Source organism: Erythrolamprus reginae, chromosome Z (genome assembly GCF_031021105.1).
Source record: "Erythrolamprus reginae isolate rEryReg1 chromosome Z, rEryReg1.hap1, whole genome shotgun sequence".
Lineage (NCBI taxonomy): Eukaryota > Metazoa > Chordata > Lepidosauria > Squamata > Dipsadidae > Erythrolamprus > Erythrolamprus reginae.
In genome coordinates, this window is record NC_091963.1 from 124,549,622 (window position 1) to 124,573,486 (window position 23,865).

Consider the following 23,865-nt stretch of genomic DNA (forward strand, 5'->3'; position numbering starts at 1 on the left):
TTAACCGGGCAGTTGCCGATTTTTTGCTGTTTAGCGCTCCAACGCTGCGCTAAACAGGAAGAAGCTGCAACTGCCCGGTTAAGAAGGGAGAATCCACCCCATAGCCAAACGGCTTTTTTACTGTTTAGCGCAGCGTTCTAGCGCTAAACAGTAAAAAAGCCGTTTGACTACGGGGTGGATTCTCCCTTCTTAACCAGGCAATTGCAGCTTCTTTCTGTTTAGCGCTCAAACGCTGCGCTAAACAGAAAGAAGCTGCAACTGCCTGGTTAGGAAGGGAGAATCCACCCCGTAGCCAAACGGCTTTTTTACTGTTTAGCGCAGCGTTCTAGTGCTAAACAGTAAAAAAGCCATTTGGCTACGGGGTGGATTCTCCCTTCTTAACCGGGCAGTTGCAGCTTCTTTCTGTTTAGCGCTCGAACCTTTTAAAACACGCGCGCCGCTTTGCAGCTGTCTCCTGAAGCCGGAACGCTAACTTCCGCGTTCGGCTTCAGAAGACAGCTGCAAAGCGGCGCGCGTGTTTTAAAACGTGGCAGCCAGCCTGGGGGGCTCGGGGGGAAGCCCCCGAGCCCCCCAGGCCGGCTGCCACTGTTTAAAACACGCGCGCCGCTTTGCAGCTGTCTTCTGAAGCCGAACGCGGAAGTTAGCGTTCCGGCTTCAGGAGACAGCTGCAAAGCGGCGCGCGTGTTTTAAAACGTCACAGCCGGCCTGGGGGGCTTGCCAGCACCCCCCCAGCCCCCCAGGCCGGCTGCAACCTTTTAAAACACGCGGGATACGAGCACCAAGGAGCTGTCTCCTGAAGCCGAACACGGAAGTTAGCTTTCGGCTTCAGGAGACAGCTCCTTGGCGCTCGTATCCCGAATGTGAGCTCGGGAGGCGAACAAAAATGTCGCTCCCCTCCCAGCTCTTATCTCGAGTAGCTCGTAAATAGAGCTGCTCGTATGTCGAGGTTCCACTGTATATGTTCTCTAAGCTCTTATTTTTTTCTTTCCTGGTAGATGTTATTACTTTATGAAACTGTCTTCAGTGAACAGTAATGTTTGACAGCAAAAATTTTCTGTACATTTCCTCAAAATTCTCATCTAATCTTATGGACTAAATCATGTTTTTAAAATTATTTCAAAGCAATGAATACTTGCCCATTAAAAATTTAGTGGAGAAGTTCAAAAGTTATGCGTACATAATTCTACTAAATATATATTTATATTGTGTTATTTTGGCAAAAAGATGTCAGTGTCACCTTGCAAAACTTTCAAATTGCCCTAACCATGAGGGAGCAAGAACTAATGGAGCTGCTGGGCTGTCCCAACTGAAAAGACATTTTTAACATGACCGGAGTCAGCAGGTGGGGGTTTTATAGCATGCCAACATGGTCCATTGGAGAATGTGATTTATGACATGCCCAGGGAGGAATGGGAGATTGTAAATTACATGAGATCAGAGCTTACTCCATTGCCAGAAAATTGTTCCCAATGAATGACTGAATTTATTTTGAATCTTGGCTTGTTTTTTATGAATTAATTAGGACATCTTTCCTGGGAAACTTCACAGTGAGAGTATTCATGATTGGCAGAGACATGGTAAAAAGGCCAGCCAATGAATAGACATAGTAACAAGGTCAGCCAATGAATAGACATGGCAAATAGACATGAGGGCTGTTTGGAAACTGAAACAGTATTTGCTGTGTGAGCAACAAGAAGTGTCCGGTTGTGCCTTAGTTTAACCTCTAAAGCTACCCTGCTGCTCTGAACTGAAACTGAAAATATTTTTCTTTGTCTGATTTTGCTTGTATTTGCTACCACATTGGAAAACCTGCTTTTGGTAGTGTATATTTATTTCATGTGTTACATAATATATAAAGAGAAGTTAATGAATCCCACTGAATCTGTTATCTGTGTGTGCTTCTGGATATGATTCCTGCAACAAACTATGACAAAAGACACAATAGGCTTTCTTTAATGCAAACTACTTATATACAAATAATAATTATGCTTTTGGATCAAAGAAGTACTATAAGTATGGTTATAGTACCTATTAGTCTGAGAGGCAGTTTTCTTAAATTGTGAAGATATTCTTTTGTTAACTTTATGATGTCATGAATTATGTGGGGAATGTAAGAGGAATACATTCCTAAAAGAGAAAAAACACATTAAATAAATAAAGAGAGAATATATACATTACTATTTGATGTTAGTTATTTTCAATGCTATACACCTCTTGAGCATTCAGTAACCACCTTTCTATACCACATTAATGCAAAATGTTCCATAATCCAAGCCTATTTATTTTCTCATGTACTTTCAACCTACAATAAATTTCCACTGTAATTTTTGCATTCACGTGCAAAAAATACTTTTTTCTCTTTTTTAAAAAAAGGAAACAATATTAGCATCCCTATTCTTATTTTAACATTTCTCAGTGTGTAATATATCCACTTGCATTTTTCTGACTTTCTCATAGAATATTTGACAGAGCAAATTTAGCTCAATACAAAAGAATTATATTTTTGATATAGAGTCACCAATGTTATTAGCCCTTTAAACAAAAATAAAGTTACAATTAATATGTAAACTCTATCCACGAGAATATATTTTGAAATTACTTATAGTTTTGAAAGGCCACCGGTTATTGATGATGTCAGTTACTGGTTTCACAGGCAAATAAATCCACGAATAAGGGGAGGAAATGCCTAAAATATAAAAGATGTAAGGAAGTATTCTCACAATATGGTCATTTTGATTTTTTAAAATCACAATTTGATCTTTGGTAGGAACTCCCCAGTCATAATATTGTCCTGAGCCATGCAGAAGTTGTTTATTTACATTAACAAACACATTGGGTTTTAAATTAATTATCTGAATGATAGATTTTGGGGACAAAGTATAGTCCATAAAGAAGAAAAGTTTCTAAGGAACAGTAAAAGGTCCCTTCAAGGCTATTGAAACCAGAATTAGTTTGTCTCTTTTGATTTGATTCTCATCCTCTGTTCTCTCCTCCTGTTTCCTTCACAATAGCAATTATGTAAAACAAGTCTGGCTTGAGACAGGGTAATTAGTGACCTGTCCCAGTGACCTTTAGTACCCATATTCTTATTTTAACATTTCTCAATGGGCACTGTATCCACTTGGGGAATGTAAGAGGAATAAATTCCTAAAAGAGAGAATGAAAATCCAAAGTAAATCTATTAGCATCTATATAATATATAACATTATATATAATATATAACATTATACTGTATATGCATCCATTTATCCAGGAGGTATTGTTCAAAAGGACCCTGGATAAAACAAAATAAGCAATGAATCAAAATGATGTCTATGAACCTATTTAGAGAACGTCATAAATCTTTTAAGAAAAACTACTGGTTGATCAATATTTTTTTTACTCCTGATAGTGCAGTGATTAGAATGCAGTAATCACTCAACAAGTGTTGTAAAGTACTACGAAGCAGTATATAAATCTAACGGCTATTGTTATTGTTGTTTTCTTAACAGGACACATTTTTACTGTCATAGGTTTAGAAGGCATAGATCAAATATGGGTTACGTAAACAGTTTAAAAGTTGGTTTTTATTATTCTGTTGAATGGCTACATCTCCATGACAAGATGTTTAGTTAATTATAAAGAAAGCATTTTCAATTTAGACCTTTGAAATCCCAACTACTTCCAGCTGATGGAATTTTTCTAAAGGCTTCCTTCAGAGACATGTTCTTCTGTATGTCTTTCACCTGAAATATGAATATTGTATTGTCAGATGAAACAATATTTATTTATTTATTTATTTATTAGACTTGGGGCGGCTCACAGAATACAATGAAATAATTCATAACAAATCTAATACATTTTAAAAACTTTTTAAAAACCCATTATTAAAACAGACATACACACAAACATACCATACATAAATTGTATAGGCCCGGGGGGGGGGGGTGCCTCAATTCCCCCATGCCTGATGGCAGAGGTGGGTTTTAAGGAGTTTATGAAAGGCAAGGAGGGTGGGGGCAATTCTAATCTCTAGAGGGAGCTGGTTCCAGAGAGTCAGGGCCACCACAGAGAAGGCTCTTCCCCTGGGACCCGCCAGACGACATTGTTTAGTCGATGGGACCCGGAGAAGGCCAACTCTGTGGGACCTAATCAGTCACTGGGATTCATGCGGTAAAAGGCAGTCCTGGAGATATTCTGGTCTGATGCCATGAAGGGCTTTATAGGTCAAAACCAACACTTTGAATTGTGACCGGAAATTGATCAGCAACCAATGCAAACTTCAGAGTGTTGGTGTGACATGGGCATGCCTTGGGAAGCCCATGATTGCTCTCGCAGCTGCATTCTGCACGATCTGAAGTTTCTGAACACTTTTCAAAGGTATCCCCATGTAGAGAGCATTACAGTAGTCGAATCTTGAGGTGACGAGGGCATGAGTGACTGTGAGCAGTGAGTCCCGATCCAGATAGGGCCACAACTGGTGCACCAGGCAAACCTGGGCAAATGTCCCTCTCACCACAGCTGAAAGATAGTTCTCTAATGTGAGTTGTGGATCAAGGAGGATGCCCAAGTTGCGGATCCTCTCTGAGGGGGTCAATAATTCCCCTCCCAGGGTTATGGATGGACAGATGGAATTGTCCTTGGGAGGCAGAACCCACAGCCACTCCGTCTTATCCGGGTTGAGTTTGAGTCTGTTGACACCCATCCAGACCCCAACAGCCTCCAGGCACTGGCATATCACTTCCACTGCTTCGTTGACTGAACATGGGGTATAGATGTACAACTGGGTATCATCTGCATACTGATGATACCTCACCCCATGTCTCTGGATGATCTCACCCAGTGGTTTCATGTAGATATTGAATAGCAGGAGGGAGAGGACTGACCCCTGATGCACCCCACAAGGGAGTAACCTTGAGGTCGACCTCTGATCCCCCACTAACACCGACTGCGACCGACCGGAGAGGTAGGAGGAGAACCACTGAAGAACAGTGCCTCCCACTCACAACCACTACAGTCAGCGCAGAAGGATACCATGGTCAATGGTATCAAAGGCCACAGAGAGGTCAAGAAGCACCAGGACAGAGAACAAACCCCTGTCCTGGGCCCACCAGAGATCATCCATCAACACGACCAAAGAAGTTTCCGTGCTGTAGCCGGGCCTGAATCCTGACTGTTGAGGGCCTAGATAATTGTCTTCTTCCAAGGACCGTTGGAGTTGGAGTGCCACCACCTTCTGAATAACCTTCCCCATAAAGGGAAGGTTGGAGACTGGCCGATAGTTATTAAGAATGGCTGGGTCCAGGGAAGGCTTCTTGAGGAGGGGGCGCACATGTGCCTCCTTGTAGGGATCCAGAAAGGACCCCCTCCCCAAATAAGTGTTGACAATCTCCTGGACCCAGCTCTGTGTCACCTCCCTGCTGGCGGAGACCAGCCAGGAGGGACACGGATCCAGTAAGCAGGTGGCAGAACTCACAGCTCCAATAGCACTTTATCAGGTGTCACTAGATCAAACTCTTCCCATACAGGTGGACAAGTACGGGCCCCAGTCACCTCAACTGACTCATTGTCAGTCAACTCTGTTATCCAATTGGAGTCGAGGTCCGCCCGGATCTGAGCGATTTTATCAGCGAAAAATGTGTTAAAATCCTGGGCACTACTCTGTAAGGGCTCCCCAACTCCCCCTGGTTAAGAAGGGAGCAGGTCACCCTAAACATAGCGGCCGGACAGGATTCCGCTGATGCAATCAAGGCAGCATGATACGCGCATCTTGCTGCTTGAGCGCCACTTTGTAAGTCTTAATAAAAGCTCTTACAAGTGTTCCATCGGATTTGGACTTACTCATTGGGTCTGTCATCTGCACCTCTATAACTGTCTGGTTTGGTACTGCAATTCAACAGGACTGACACAAACTTCAGAGGATAATCAGAACTGCAGAAACCACAATTGCTGCCAACCTGCCTTCTACTGAGGACCTGTATACTGCACGAGTCAAAAAGAGGGCGGGGACTGACCCCTCGCATCCTGGACACAAACTGTTTCAACTTCTACCCTCAAAATGTTGCTACAGAGCACTGCACACCAAGACAACTAGACACAAGAACAGTTTTTCCCCGAACGCCATCATTCTACTAAACAAATAATTCCCTCAACACTGTCAACTTTTTACTAAGTCTGCACTTCTATTTCTACTAGTTTTTTATCATCATTCCAATCACCCATTTCCTCCCACTAAGGACTGTATGACTGTAACTTGTTGCTTGTATCCTAAGATTTTTATTAATATTAATTGTTTCTTTATTGCTTATTTGACCCCTGTGACAATCATTAAGGGTTGTACCACATGATTCTTGACAAATGTATCTTTTTCTTATATTTATTTATTTATTTATTTAATTATTGGATTTGTATGCTCTCCATGGACTCGGGGCGGCTCACAGCATGTCCATAAAACAATATACAATTTACAGTCTGGATCCAGTTAATATAAATAATTTATAATTAATAAAAACATTATAAATAATTAATTAATAAAACATTAATTATAAATAACTAATAAAAACATTATGAAAACTAAGTATTATTATTATTATTATTATTATTATTATTATTATTATTTATTAGATTTTTATGCCGCCCCTGTCCAAAGACTCAGAGTGGCTCACAACAAATATCATAATCATTCATTCAGTGCAACCAAACATTAAACATTCAATGGCCAGGGGCTAGGGTCAGGTGACACTAGGCCTGACGGACTAAATAAGTTTTTAAGTTCTTTTGAAAGGCAAGGAGGGTTGGGGCAGTGCAAATCTCTGGGGGGAGTTGATTCCAGAGGGCTGCCAGATGACACTGTCTTGCTGACGGAACCTGGAGAAGGCCGACTGTGTGGGGCTGGGAGCTGGGATTCATGAGGCAGAAGGTGGTCCCATAAGTATTCTGGTTCCATGCCATGTAGGGCTTTATAGGTCATAACCAACCCTTTGAATTGTGTTCGGAAACCAATTGGCAGCCAATGCACTCTGCAGAGTGTTGGAGAGACATGGGCATATCTTGGAAGGCCCATGACAGCTCGTGCGGCTGCATTTTGCACAATGTGTAGTTTCTGAACAGTTTTCAGAGGTAGCCCCATATAGAGAGCATTGCAGTAGTCAAACCTCAAGGTGATAAGGGCATCAGTGACTGTGAGCAGAGACTCCCTGTCCAAATAGGGCTACAAACGGTGCACGAGGCGAACCTGGGAAAACACCCCTCTCACCACAGCTGAAAGATGATGGTCCAATGTCAGCTGTGGATCAAGGGGGACACTCAAGTTGCAGACCCTCTCTGAAGGGGTCAGAAGTTCCCCCCCCCCAGAAGGATGGATAGACAGATGGAAGTATCCTTGAGAGGCAAAACTCACAGCCACTCCATCTTGTCAGGGTTGAGCTTGAGCATGTTGACACCCATCCAGACCCCAACAGCCTCCAGGCACTGGGACATCACTTCCACTGCTTCACTGATTGGACATTGGGTGGAGATGTATAGCTGAGTAATCTCTCTTATATTATTGCCAGCACCTACATAGCAGCCAAGAGGAGTGAAATCCCTCCTTTCCTTTCCTTCTAGCAGCAATCCAAATTTTCCCCTTCTAACCCGAGCCCACCTTCTCTGCCTCATCTGAAGCACAAGGCAGTCCCATGCACCTTTCTTTCATGAAGGAAAGGAAAGGAGGGCTTTCGCCCCTCTTGGCTGCCATGTAGGCGCTGCCAATAATATAACAGAGATTACTACTGAAAAATTCTATGGATCCCTAAAAGGATTTAGGGGGATCTAAAAAAATAATAATCTTGCTCGCTTTAGATTCGAAATAAGGAAATTAGCATTTCATTTTTTCTAAAGGGGGGATTCCGGAGATGCGCATCAGATTTGGAAGCTTGTAGAAGAGGAATCTGGCATTGCTAAGGCACAAAAAAAAAATCAAATCGAATTGTCACCCTGAATCATGGTGTAAATTCAAAAGCAACTACAAATTGCTCTCCAGCTTTCCAAACTCCTTTCCCTTCAGAGAAAAAAAGGGGGGAGGTCTCATAATCAACCACAACTGTAAGGAACCTCTGCAAATTGATGCTTTTATTTTGTTTTAACAGTGAATGCCGTATACTCTAGTCAATAAAATGCACACTGAGTTTAATTTCAGTTGCCTCTGCAGAGAGCGTGGATCAGTTGTGGGATTTAAAACCCCATGTCTGGCTCGGGAGGGAGAAGCTCATTGTGTGAAGGAAAATGAGGCTCCCCCACCCCTTATCTGCCATACCTGTAGGAGCCCACCACTGCCTTGAAGGCCCTAGAGGTTTTTAGAAGCCATCTCTATTGCAGAAGACTGTAACATAGCTCCCCCTGGAGGAATTCATGGAAAAGTCAAGTTCAATTCTGCCAGTCCCAGAGATATTTCCCTGCTGGTAATCCACCACAGCAACCTTACGGAATGGCAACAAGCCCCTCTTCCAGCAAAGCATTAGAAGCCCAGGTAGTCATTCCATGGGTGAAGAGATCTTTAAAACTCACATCCACAATGTCAGAATACCTTCACCAGACACCTTGCAAGCCCAGTCTGCTAGAGCATGGGAAAGGGTTCAGGTAGATATCCAGTCAAGCCAGTGTTCAAAGAGCCTTTGACCAGACCAGAGTCTATAGTCAAACATCACTTCAAATGGAAATGTTTGCAAGAGAGAATTACATGTTTACTAGAACAGTTAAACACAGAACAAGCCTTGTATCACAAGGAACATGTTGAGACTGATAATTTCATCAAAGAGAAAAGTTGCGATGAAGCTATGGTGGCCTTAGAGCATAGAATTAAAATGCAAGAAGCAATCTTATCAGTATCATTTCAGCTCTCTGTGCTACCAAAGCAGTAAGAAGATGTTAGTTTACTGCCCATTAGAAAGTCTATGAGTAAAGGCCAAATACTCGGCTCTATCAGAGCAGCCAGCAGAGCACAGAGTAGGATCCATCCATTCCACTAGAAGCTATAGCTCAAGGTCTTCTTCAGTAAGTAGTGGAGATTTCTGTGAAGCTCTAAGACTTCAAATGGAGATGAAGGCTCCAGAACTCAAAGCTGAGGTGGCAGTGGCTACATTGCAGAAGAAGAAACGAAGCATACTAAGCTTAAAACAGCAGAAGTAGTGAAGCGTGCAGAACTTAAACAAGATCTAAGTATTGCCCACAAGATCATATGCTGCAACGTCCTGCCTGTCGGCAACTACTTCAGCTTCAACCACAGCAACACAAGAGCACATAACAGATTTAAACTTAATATTAACCGCTGTAAAAAATATGACTTCAGTAACCGAGTTGTTGAAGTGTGGAACTCATTACCGGACTCCACAGTGTCATCCTCAAACCCCCAACAATTTACCCTTAGATTATCTATGGTTGACTTATCCAGATTCCTAAGAGGTCAGTAAGGGGTGAGTACAAGTGCACTAGAGTGCCTTCCATCCTCTGTCCTATTGCTCTCCTATATCTTCTATACATTTCTTCTATTCCTATATCTCTTCTTCTATTCTTTCATTGATATGTCCTATTACTATATCTTCTTTTCTGTTCTTTCTTAGATATATTTTATTATGAGTATCTCCTCTATAACCTTCATCATGTATTTTACTATGTGTGTGTGTCTATATATATATGTGTGTGTGTGTGTGTGTGTTTTATGTCGGATCACCCTGGTATATTGAAGGAACGTCACAGCTCCTTTTTGCCTCTAGGCCCAACCCAGGACCATTTCAAGGCAGTTAATTTATTCATAGCCGACAACTATATTCTGTATGTATCAAATGTTTTTAGATGTCTGGTAGGCGGGAGGTATCATCCCACTTGTTCATATTTTGATTAGTTAATGGTTAGTTAATTAGTTAATTAGTTAAAAATATGAACAAGCGGGATGATACCTCCCGCCTACCAGACATCTGGAAACCAGCCCTCAAACGTAACCCAGCCATAAAAACAAAAACTAGACTCAGAACACATATTGCAAAACAATCAAGTAGCCTGCAAGCTCCAACTACTCAGGATATCACGCCTAATCAACAACCATTAACTAATCAGCATACTTCAGCTACATCAACGATCCCAGATGTTACCCCACTGACTCACCAGGAAGTTTCTACACAGCAGGCAATTGCTGAGCCATCAAACTACACCCAGCCACCAGTATTTATAGAAGGAAGGCAGCTTAGGTCTCGCAGTGTTCGCCTTAGAACAAGGACAGAAACACCAGCCTGAAGATGATGAGTGGGACCTCATCGAAACGTCGCCAGAAATTTCCAAATCCTACACGGGAAGAAACCCTAACATACCAAGACCGTCATACCTGTACCCGTTAAAATCTACGAATATATATATATGTAGATTGTTCTGATATATATATATATATATATATATATATATATGTAGATTGTTCTGAGTTCGGGTTTTGCCCTGTGTAATGTTTTGCATGTCTATGCGACGTTTCGGTAAAATCACATTTACCATCATCAGGCTGGAGTTCCAATCTCTGTGTTTTTGCAAAAACACAGAGATTGGAACTCCAGCCTGATGATGGTAAATGTGATTTTACCGAAACGTCGCATAGACATGCAAAACATTACACAGGGCAAAACCCGAACTCAGAACAATCTACATACATATACCCGTGAAAATTTACGAAAACATATATATATATATATATATATATATATATATATATATATATATATATATATATATGTTAAATGTTTTTAGCTGGAATTTTAAAATTAAGGGAGACTAGGATAGATCCATTTCGGCCATATATATATATATGTCAAATGTATATATATATATATGTCAAATGTATATATATATATATATATATGTCAAATGTATATATATATATGTCAAATATATATATACCCCCACTAAAACCCTCATTGTGTATTGGACAAAATAAATAAATAAATTTGAGGAGGAAGAAGAGATGGAGTTTGTCAAACATGAGACAGCCATGTTGGCTATCAAAGCCAAGGTGTTCAAACAAGGCCTTAGCAGCAACTCACTGATTCTACATAGAAGACATCTAGATGGAAGACCTCATGGAAAGGGTAAAGGACTACATCCATGATCAGCAACGGAGTCAGAAGTTAGAAGAAGCTGCAGCTAAGCCTCTTACAGCACCTTTAGATGTGAATGCAAAGGAATTTCCTTCAGGGCAACCATTTCAAGTTCCCATTTGCGAACATCTCCTCCAGTGCAACTGCATCAAGCCTCTGGTAAGATGATTTCTGCTATAGCATCAGCCATAGAGATACCTCACCTGCCTCTTGCAAAGACTACAACATCTACAATAGAGACAGTAGTTCCAATAAACAGTGTTTGGTTATTTTATCTAGGGATTTGGGAGTAAGGTACCCAGCGACTACCATTTATCACACATCTCAGCCAGCTCCACAGACACCTTTGGCCTATACTCCTCTATACCCACCCAGCATCTTGCAAAATGTTCTAAGCACTTGGGAAGCATGGAATACTTCTGTGGTCAGGAATCCCAGATGCAACCTAGAGGACAGAGAAGTTTCAAATTTTTCAGACCAGCCAGAGACTTCTGTTATGGAAGACTACCTTCCGAAGCGTTTTGAGAGATATTAGATTGCTCCCTGAAGAAGAGTTAACACTACTTTCTATGTATTTCTATGCCTCCCTTTTATGCAGACTCAGGGTGACTATAGTTTAATGTTGTCAATGAATAATTTAATATCGGAGAGGTTGAGGCCAATGGCTGTGGTAGCATGGAGTTCCCCTTCACCCATGACAGTGCTCCAAATCTCTGCTGCCCAGGGGTCCTGGTTCCCATGGAACCAGGCCAGATCCTCTCTGAAGGGGAGGTGAAGATGGGGTTGCTATCAGAGGTCTGGTTTGGGGTTGGCATACCAGCCTGACCTCCACCGGCAGTGTGAATTCAATGCAAGGATTGAAGAACCGAGGGAACACCTGGGAAGATAATTTTAAGAACTGTGCTGGAGAGGTGAAGATGCAACTTCAAACTGTGCTGGTGAGTGTAGTGACCAAATAGAGATTTGAGACTGTTTTAGCTTATTTTGGAATTGGAATACATATTTGCCGGAAATGGAAGGAAGCAGCTATATTTGCAGTGAGGCGACAGCAAAAGCTTCTGAAACAGTGAGAGCTCAAAAGTGGATTTAACAAGTAAAGACATATGAATTGCATTATAGTAATATCCTAAAAAATTCTAGGAAGATTGATTTGTTTTTTATTTGCCAAGAGATTTAAGTTTTCAAATAAGAAAACAGCTTTAAGGAATTCTATGGAGTTTGCAAAAGACCCCCCACCTGCTGGTTAGAGGATTCATTACAAGATAAATTTTGGGTTTATTTTCTTCCAAATGCTGGCCTTGTTTTGGGAACACCTTATTTACTATAGTGAAGCTGCAAAGAACCTTCTTTGTTTATCTGTGTGTGGTGGGGAGAGGAGTATATCAGTTACTGTTGGGTGATGAAAAATACCTAGGAACTATCTGAGTGAAGCAAATAGACTGAACATGATGAGATAACATTTAATTATGCTATGTATACCCACAAGGGACAGATGTGGTAAATAAAGAAGAAGAACAGAGAAAAGAAGGTTTGGACAATGATGAAACTACAAAAGAATAATTGATTTGATAAATGGATGAATTTATGATTAATATCTATTTGAAATGATATGGCTATCATAATATGTTGTTATGCAATTTGGAAATATAATGGATGGAAGAGTGAAAGAAAGAAATACATAGGGTGAATATGATTAATATTTTAAAAATCTATAAATTGAGCAGGATAATTGTTTTTTGAGATGAATTTATACTTGATGCTACCTTGATTTATACTGTTATTATACTTTATTCTTATATCATATTATATTGCATGAATTAATGGGAAGAAAGGAAGGGGAAAGAAGGACAATGAATTAAATACTACTCTTGGGAACTACAGAAAATGGATTGTGATAATTAAAGATAAAAAATAATAAAGGTTTAACAAATTATTAAAATAAACAAAGAATTTTTTAAAAGTTCATTTAAAAAAAGACCATAAATAACCAATACATTGATGATGATGAAATATTGAGATATAGCAATTATGAAATAAATGGAATAATGGAATAAGAAAAGATTGCCGTCAGGCATGGGGGAATTGAAACATCTCCCCCTGGGCATGTTTAATTTATATATGGTATGATTGTGTGTGTGTCTGTTAGTACATGGGGTTTTTAAAGCTTTAATATTTTAATTGAGTGGATTATTTATGATTTGTACTATTTGTTGTGAGCCGCCCCGAGTCTTCGGAGAGGGGCGGCATACAAATCCAAATAATAAATAAATAAATAAATAAAGATGATTACACTGAGTTTACAATGAAAAAATATAAATAGCTTAGAGAAGATGATTGCATGGGGTTCACAGTGGAAAAATATAAATAGATTAGGGAAGATTATTACTTCAGAGTCTGCGGAGAAGGGTGGCATACAAATCTAATAAATAATGATGATGATGATGATGATGATGATGATGATGATGATGATGATAATAATAATCATCATCGTCATTACCATTATTATTATTATTTATTAGATTATAATTATAATTTATATTTTTTATTTCTATAATTTATTTGTATAATTCTATAATTTATATTTATATTTTCCAGTGCATTATAATTACACTGGGTTTGCAATGAAAAAAATATAAATAGATTAGGGAAGATGACAGTGAAGAACAAATAGAGTAGGGCATGACAATTACACTGGGTTTGCAGTGAAAGTACAATTAGAGTAGGCTAACATAATGAAACACTGTAAGAGATAAAATTATAGATGAGTTGGGAATAATTTATTAAAGATTTTTGAATAAAAGAAATTTGCATGTTGGCATGTCTTGGTATAGCTAGGCTATGAAACCTTCAACATCACCGAGCAGAGAATTTTAACAGTTTGGATGTGTGATAAAGCCAAGACACAGACTTAGTTAACTAAGTATTATTTACATATAAACAAAATATAGAAACAATCCAGAATAAGCACGAAGCAAATACAGGATAATAAGCACTGAGCAATTACAAGATTAGAAGCACAAAGCAAAATACAATATAGATAATAAGCACGAAGCTAATACAAGAAGATATGCACCAAGCATAAACACAACTCCCCCCCTCTCAGGCAAAGTAAGAGAATGACTGAGCAGAAATGTGCGTCACAGCCTCATTTGAGGGATGGAGTACTGGCACCCTCTAATGATGTACCAGCCTAGAATATTTAACAGTTAAAGTGACATTACACTTTTACAGTGATAGTTTAAAGTGGCAAACCCTAACACACATGTACCCTGTATTAGATTAGATTAGATTAGATTTATTGGATTTATATGCTAACAGCACTGATTAGGCAGATTGATAGTTGAATACTATATTTCAATTAAGAATTGATTGTGTTGATATGTAATGATAGAAATTAAGTAGATTTAATTGATATAATTTGGTTTCCTTTCTTTCCTTGGGAATATGGTTATGATAATATCATGCAAGATTTGGATAATAAAATATGGATAATTAACATTTAAGATTAAATATTTGTTTTCTTTTTGAACAGCAATTAGTATAAGATAAGGGTAAAGAAATTTTAAAGATGTAAATAATGATGTATGACAATTGAAAATAATCACTTTAGCCTAAATGTAATACAATTTAATAGATAAGTGAAAGCAAATAGATGAGATATAGTTGTCACGCTGAGTATTGACAGTCCCAGAGACATTCTGAGTCATTCAGAGTTATTCAGTAATTAAAAAGTTAACAGTGTGTGTTTGTATTAGCTCCACCCATTATGATGTAAAATCCTGCCGCATCATTCATGTTTCATTTCCGTCTTGTTGAGATTCTCCATATTGTCTTTTATATTCTCTGTTGGCTGAAATGATGTAAGACGCATCTCAGATGCCTCCTAAGGCATTCATTATATTTTCTTATTTTTGTAATAAAAGTAACTTCGTTTGAAAGCAGATTCTCTCTTTTAATCCATCGACTCTCAGAAATGATTTATTATGGTCCACGCGGGCTGTAATTTATCTCTATTTCTGTCAATAATAGCAAATAGTAACTCTACCATGTGTTTATTAGTCAAAAGATTTTTAAAATGTCAATTTTTTCCTGTGGTTTTGACAACTGACAAAATCTAAAAATATTCATTTTGCTGTCCTTCTGAGTCCTACTGTTGGGATTGGTGGGGAAGAGGGGAGGGAGAGCTGCAGTTCTTGCTTGAAGCCTTTGGGCCTGGTTCTTTATAGCTTGATTCAGGTACAGACAAGTACAGCCTTGCTTAAACATAGCTTAGCAGCTTCAGATGAGCCATTCTCCCCTTGCCCTGGCTGAAGATACAGCAGCCTCTCACCCACCCCAGCCCCTCACACCCAGGAGAAGCAGGGACAAGCTGCTGGCTCAGCTGCAAGGGAGCAGCTCCAGACAAGCCCTCATATCCCAAAACTGCCACCATTGGAGCTGCGAGAAGCAAGAGGTGGGCACAATGGCTGTATGTTCAGGCAGGGTGAAAATAGCCCTGGCAAATTCCAGTGCACCAGTAAAGAAGCACAGAAGTTCCAGCCCATTTGCCCCATGAGCAAAGTGGGCTGCATGAAGGAGACCACTCAGCAGCAGCAGGTTGCACAGAGGACCCCCTGCTCTCTCTTCACTTGCCCTCCATGCACAAAGATTAATCACCACCTGCCCTAAACCACTCACCGCTCCCACACTAACACCCTGGGCTGGTTCAACCACACTTGTCAGAGCTGAAACCAGAAAGGCAGCAATGGTACTCTAGGATGGCACACCACTGCTGGGCCAGGCCACCCGCCCTTCCAGTTCCAGAGCACTTCCTTCTCCTGCCACCAAGAAGACACAAAGAGAAAAAGAAAAAGAAAGAGAGAGACAGGGAGGGAGGGAGGGAGGAAGAGGGAAAGGAGAGGACAGGAAGAAAGAAGGAAGGAAAAGGAAAGGAAGAAAGGAAAGGAAGAAAGGAAAGGAAAGGAAAGAAGGAGGAGGAAAGGAAAAGAAAAAAGCAAAGTAGGAAAAAAGCAAAGGAAAATAAGAAAGAGAAGGAAGGAAGGAAAGAAAGAAAGAAGGAAGGAGGAAAGGAAGGAAAGGAGGAAGGGAAGAAAGAAAGAAAGAAAGAAAGAAAGAAAGAAAGAAAAAGAAAAACTTATGACCACAATTGAGCCCAAAATTTTGGTTGCTAAGCAAGAGACTTGTTAAGTGAATTTCACCACATTTTACAAGTTGGCCATGCCCACTTGGTCAACTGACTACCAAGACACACCCATTTGAAGCCACACCCATCTGACCTCCAAGCCACACCCACAAAATAAGCTACACCCACAGAACTGTTAGTAAAAAAAAATTGGAACCCACCCCTGGATTGAGTAATGACTTCTTGAAAAGGGAGTGAACCAAAGGTTCTTTAAGAGGTAACTCTCTCAAAGAATAATTAGTTGCTATTAAAACAAACACAAACAACACTTCTGAGCCACTTTCACAGGACAGAAGTTGCATAGATTTAAAGCAGCGGTCCCCAAACTACAGCCCGGGGGCCACATGTGGCCCACTGAGGCCATTTATCTAGCCCGCCAGTGAGTGATAGGAGCACGTCCGCATCCCGTGCTCCTGGCCACTGTTTCCTCTAGTGGCTAGGGGAGCTGGGCATCGGAGTTGGGGGCGGGGAGCAGCAAGGAAAATGTGGGGGAGTCTTGCACCAGCAAAGATTCCCTGTTCCCCATTCCACTGCCAGCCTGCCATGCACCTGGGGGGATGGGGAGGCTGAACACTCCGCCACAAATTTCAAAGGAGCACAGCACCGGGCCCCCTGCAGCGGGCAGTGCCGGGGGCAACAGTGGCTCCCTCTCCTTCCCCACCACCTGTGTCTATTGCTGGTGCCTCCCGACAAGGTGGGGAGTGCACCCGGAGGAGGCACTCCTCTGTGCCCGCTCGCTGAGGCAAGTCTGCATCCGAAGCTGGAGCGACAAGAATGTCCCCCTCGATCTCATCTCACCTGAGGTAAAAGAGTGCCTGCCGAAAACCGAGCCGGGCACAACAAACACACATATATGCACACACACACCTCCTCCTCCTCTTTGAATTGCCGGCTCCCATTTTCTGAATGGAGATTGAATGGTAGTCCATGGTGAGAGGGTGGAGGCTTGTCGGACGAGTCCTCCGTTGGGACAGAAGAGGGAGGGTGAAAGAGGAAAAAGAGAGAGAGAGAAGTGGAGAGAAAGAAAGAAAAGGGAAAGAGAAGGGAAAGAGTGAGGAAAAGAGAAATGGAGAGGAAGGAAGGAGGAGGGGAAGAGAGGGAGGGAAGGAAGGAAGAGGAAGAAAGAAAGCGAGAGAGAAAAGGAGGGAGAGAGAAAGAGAGATAGCAAGAGAGAGAGGGAGAAAGAGAGAGAGCAAGAGAGAAAGAAAGCAAGAGAGAAAGGGAGAGAGAAAGAAAGAAAGAGAGAGAGAAAGAGAGTGAGTGAGTGAGTGAGAAAGAAAGAAAGTGAGCGAGAGAGAGAGAGAAAAGGAGAGGAAGGAGGGAGGGAAGGAAGGAAGGAGAAATGGAGGTGAAAAGGAAGAAGGGAGGAAGAAGAAATGGAGGGAACAATGAAGGAAGGAAGGAAGGAAGAATGAAATGAATGGAGGGACGGGGGAAGGAAGGACTTTTTTGGGGAGGAGTGTAAATTTTTTTTAAATTTTCTCTCAACATACATTCAAACAATACAGTGTACCATCTAATTTTCCATGAATAAAATGGGTCTTTTGTTAGTAAACTAATATCAAATCATCAAAAAAGTTGCAAAAGTTTTTTTTTCTAATGTTGTCATCCAGGTACATACTTTTAATTAAATTTCCTCCTTAATGTTCCTTCAAAAAGTACCACACCAATTATATTTCTAACTTATTAACCATTATGCCAAAGTGCTTCCTTCTTTCTTTATACATTTTCTATAAAACAAGAAAACCTTGTATAGCCAATCAGATGTTAACAAAAGAAAATTAAAAACAAAACATAAACGTATATGAATTTCAGACTTCTTCCCCCCCTCTAAATAGTACGTTCCCATTTTGTTTTTTACTTTAAAATAAGGCATGTGCAAATAGGGATTTGTTCATAATTTTTTTTATAGTCCAGCCCTCCAACAGTCCAAGGAACAGTGAACTGGTCCCCTATGTAAAAAGTTTGATGACCCCTGATTTAGAGAATAATTGAGTGAGCTCAGTTTCAACAGGTTCAAATTGTTCCCAGATAACCAGGCAAAACTCCATCCCAGGTATCTCCTCTGGATGTGCAACTAATTCCATCAGCAAATTCTCCAATTCGTCTACCATCTTAAGCATTCTCTATTTTTAAACAATAAGATAATTAAAGTAGAAGTTACAGCATACCTTTTCTAGATTCACAATGGTCTCAGACTATAAATATATATGTATATTCAGTCCTCTTGAAAAATGATTCACTTTGCTATTATAATTGAACTCTTCTGGAAAGAAGAGTCGATGTTCTATCAGTGAAAACCATACACTGCTGAATATTGAGATCATAAATGATAGATGCATGTTACATATTAATTCACTGGAGATAATTTGTTCAGGTCAAATTACGTGGCAATGATAAAGTCAAATTCCATTCTAAAGTATCATTGGAAATGTAATCAACTAACTCTACAAGAATGCCTTTATAAAAGTGTACGGTGTTGCAATATTGGGAAAACAGAGTGAGTTTGATTACCCATTCACAAAAAAAGGATATAGATAGCAATCAATATAGAAATATGTACTTCGGAAGTCATTTTCTGTGAAGAAATACAAAATGTTCCAGACCAATTTTTATTAATTAAAAGTAGGAGAGGAAAATGAGGTAGTGAAAAAGAATAGATCTTTCTTATATTACAATCATTGTCGTGAAATAGACATATACTGAAGGAGAAGTAAAAATAGTATCTACACAAAATATACATATCTTGCAAATCCTTGCAAGAAGGCATAGTATTAGGCTAATTCAAACCTTAGCCTTCCTCATTCACTTGTGAATTTGCTGGAAACATTTGGGTGACTTTGGGGTTGTCATACACAACAATACTGGATATTTTTTACTTTTTGCTTTTATTCAATTGGGGGTTTTTTTCTGTCGCCCACATGTTCTGGAAAAGTATTAAGAGTTTACTATATTTCCAATGATTTTCTGTATACATATTGAGATATGCACATGCTGAAAATATATCACATGCACAGGTAATTAAGTAAATTTGTGTGTGTGTGTGCCTAATGCTTAAGCTGAGAGAGCTATTGCTTAAGTAGTATAATTACAGCATAAGAGAGAAACAGCAGGAAACTCAATAGATGCAGTTTTTAATAGGATAAGCTTACAGCAGGATCAATCTGGGACAGTATGATCAAATAAAATAATGAAGCAAAAGTCATTGCTAAGAACAAACCAACCTGCAGTTCAATGATTAATGCCAACAGAGCATAACACAAAAGGATCAAGGTTGCCTATCACAACAGCTGAGATAGGAGTACACTAATTCAGATAACAAGAGTCCCTGACAAACCAGGTGATCAGTGATTCTGTTACAGAATGGCAAGTGTGGCAAAGCTGAAGCTGAAAATTTAACAACTGGAGTCAAAGGTCTAATAAATGTCTATTATTAGCTAAGACCTTTGGGCAGCAGTATTATCTAGGAACTGCTTCTCTCCAACCTGCATTTGCTTTTTGAACTTAGCCTAGGGAACATTTTGCAAAACTTTGACTTATTTGCCAGAGTTAGTTGCAATACCGACTGCCCAGGAGTGAGTTCCAATTTTTTTTTACTACCACTCTGTGGATGTGGCTTATTTTGGGGTGTGGGTTAATAGTCATGTGACTGGGTGGGAGTGGCTTGCTGGCCATGTGACCAGATAGTAGAGACTTGATTGTCATGTGAGCAGGCAGGAGTGGCTTGAGATCATGTGACTGAGAGGGAGTAGCTTTATGCTCATGTGATTGGGTGGGCACGGCCAACTGAAATCACTCATGTCAAGAGTTAGGGTTAGAGTTAGGGTGCCTGGCTTCTCCTCACCTCAAAGGTCACAACAAAATACAATTTCCCTATCTCGGAGATGGGCGGCATACAAATCTAATAAATTATTATTATTATTATTATTATTATTATTATTATTATTATTATTATTATTATTATTTACTACTACTGAACATCCAAAATATACTATTTAATCCTAAATACTGTATATATGCCATATGTGTACATATGTATTACACACAGGCTAGGCACAAAAAAATATACATTATCTACTATATATAATACAAAAACACCTTTTTGAAAATTATACACATTCAACCTCTGCATTTGGAAAAACACACCAGAGTGCCGAGCCGGCGACTCACCGCTGACTGGATTTGCTGTGGTGCCGGGGAAATGCGGTCCCCCGCGCAGCTGCCATTTTGTTGGCCAGGATCTCGTGATATTTCGTGAGATCCCAGCCAGGGCTGGCATTGGCGCAGGCCAATGACGTTGCCTGGAGGCGTGGTCTGCCAGCCCTTTATAAAGGGCTGCACAGGCTCGGGACTTTGTTTTCACCCCAGGCAACGAGCAGGTGAACCCCCAGCGGTGTTCGTTGAAGACTTGGAGTGTCATTTTGGGTGGCCTTCTGGCGTGGCCATTTTGGGGGCAAGGAGGATCAGGCCTTTGCTTTTTGGCCTTGTGTAGGCCTGGCGGGATCTTCAGAGGTGGTTCCTTTGGGCCAGATTGGCCTATTGCCCCCCTTTGGCCTGATTTAGGCCTGGGGGGGCATGGTGGCCCTTTGGGCCTGGTGCTCGAGCTTTGACGGCCTGGCCATATTAGGACAATTTTAGAGGCCGGATTCCCTCCTGGGCGGCTTTAGAATGCACCCTCTGACTCTTCCCCCCCCCTCAGTGGCCTAGGGCCTTTTTGGAGGGAAGGTTTCTTTAGGGCACCTGGGCCCATAGCATTTTAAGTTAGGAGTTGGGTGGGTTTTTTAGTTTAGCTGATTAATACCAGGGTCATGGCCCCTAAAAGACCAAAGGCCTTGCCCCTTCCCCCAGAACGGGCAGCCAGGCTGCAAAGGGTTTTAGAGCCCTCGGTCCGGGCTCGGCTGGCTAGTGATGAGGCCCAGAACAGGGCCAGGAGGGCTGGGAGTAGACCCCGGGACCCACTGGCAGGTGAGTCATCTTTACCTGCTCATTCCTGGTCCAGGGTCATCGAACATTTGGATGAGTTGGATGCCAGGTGGCAGTCCATTTATAGGCCGGGAGGCACAGCTCCTTTGGCTCCTGCTGCTCTTGGCAGACCCCCGAGTGATGCAGCGGCCCAGACCGGGCAGCCTTAGTCTCTTGCAGTGGCATCCGTAGCAGTCTCTGCGGGACCTTCTTCGGGGACACCTGGTGTCATGGTGTCAGGTGATATGGTCATGCAGACTCACTACACACTTCCCCCTCCCCTTTCCTGGACAGGTTTTTGTACCCCCGGCTTCGAGGAGCGGGGCCACTACCTATACCGGGATTTGCCCTGCTCTCACCTGTAATCAGGTTTGCGCTACATCCGTTGCTTCTGCTGCAGCTGCCCAGGCCCCCACAGCATCTGCTGCCCCTCTGGCTGGGGCAGGCATGGGGACCATGGCGGCAGTTATGGTGCCAGATCCCTTGGCTTCCATTCGGGCTGCTGCCATTCCTTGGGGGTTACCTTCCACCCCCTTGGGTTTTTATCTGCATCCCTCTGTTAGGGAGCAAATTTGGAGGAGGGAATACATGGATTTGCTCTCCCTTCTTAATCGTGAATTGCCCAGAAAGGACAAGGACGAAGAGGCAAAGACTGACCGGCCTAAAAAGGTCAAGGTGGATAGGTGCTTCAGCTCATGGCTGTACGCCTTTTTGACCTATATGTTGGTGGTCATTGAGAGGGAGCCCATGCGGGCTGTCTCCATGATTAAGTACAGTGGTACCTTGGTTCTCGAACGCTTTGCTTCTCGTGCATTTCGGATACTGAACAAAATTTTCAGCAAAAATTTGCTTCGGTATCTGAACAAAAATTCAGATACCGAACAGCCACAGAAAATTTTGTTTGCTATTCGAAATGTTACCACCCGCTTAACAGCCTCCCAGTCTCTATAGTCTAATCTCTTCAAGCTGCAGGAAGGGTGGGGTCGGCTGCAATATTGGCAGCTTCAGGGGGCTCCTTTCCTCAGTGCTTCGTCTTGTGCACCAACTTTCTCCTTCCCGGCGGCAGCAGTGGTGACAGCAGCGGCTTCCCTTCGAGGAGCAGCAGCGCCGGGAACATCATGTGATGAAGGAAAGCCAGTGGAGCCATCTCAGCAGTTGCCGCCGCTCCACCGGCTTCCCTTTATCACATGACATTCCCGGTGCTGCTGCTCCTCGAAGGGAAGCCGCTGCTGTCACTATATGAAGGCCAAGCCAGTTACGACTCCCGTGACTCGCACCGGGGTTGGGGCGGCGGTGAGAGCAGCTCCACTGTGTCATGATTTTGCTGCCAGGGGGACTTGTTTTCGCCCCTTGTGTAGATTCAGACACACATGTGGGAATTGTGGGGGCTCTCATGCCACCCACGCTTGCCCTAATCTCAAGGGCCCCAAGAACAGGAAGGACGGGTCGGGACCATCCAAATGTCAGCCTTCCCCTAGAGGAAAAGGGCCCCAGTCCAGTTAGGCTGGAAGTGTTAGAAGTTATGCTGAGGGATTACCACCCACATAGAAGCGTGGCTGCGCTTCTGCAGGGGTTTTGGGATGGGTTTAGGATACCCTATTTTGGACCTAGGAGCGCCTTCATGTCTAGCAAACTTAAGTCGGTTGTTGGACATGAGGACATTGTTAGATCTAAGATCCAGAAGGAGGTGGCCGAGTGCAGGGTTTTGGGCCCTTTTCCTTGCATGCCTTCGTCTGCCCTCTGGGTTTTGCCTCTGGGGGTGGTCCCCAGGAAGGCCAGTGGTGAATTTCAGTTGATTCACCACTTGTCCTTCCCTAAAGGGGAGTCAGTGAATGATTACATTCCTGATGAGCTTTGTTCAGTTCGCTATGCATCTTTTGACACGGCAGTGGCCATGATGGGTAAATGCGACATCAAGTCTCCTTCCCATACACCTGGATGATTTCGACCTACTGGATTTCCACTTTGAGGGTTGATATTATGTGGACCGAGCATTGCCTATGGGCTGCTCCGTATCTTGCTCCCTGTTCAAGAGCTTTAGCACCTTTCTGGAATGGGCTCTCAGGAAGTGATCCAGTTTGGGTTTGATAATTCACTACCTTGATGATTTCCTGATGGCTGGGCCTGTGCATTCGGAGCAGTGTTTGGCTCTGATGTCGGCCTTTGAAGCTCTTTGCGCTCAACCGTGGGTTCCTTTGGCCCCCAAGAAGACCAAAGGCCCCGCCACCAGGATTACCTTTCTCAGTATCAAATTAGATTCCATTGCGCAATCTTGCAGATTGCCATTAGAGAAGCTTCTTAAGATTCAATATAGATTGGATCAGGTTCTAGCGAGCCATAAAGTCACCCTTCATCAACTCCAGGAGTTGGCCGGGTTGCTTAATTTTGCCTGTTGAGTGGTGGCCCCCGGCAGGGCCTTTTTGCATTCTTTATATATGGCAATGAAGGGGCTTCGCTTGCCCCATCATCGGACACGCTTGAGTGCCAAGGTCAACAATGACATGAGCACATGGCAAGGTTTTTTAGCCTATTTACACACCTGGCCAATCCCTGTTGATCACCTGGTAGAGTTCTGCATCCTGCTTAAGCAGCGCTATCTGCATACCTGCTTAAGCAGCGGCCTATCAGTCA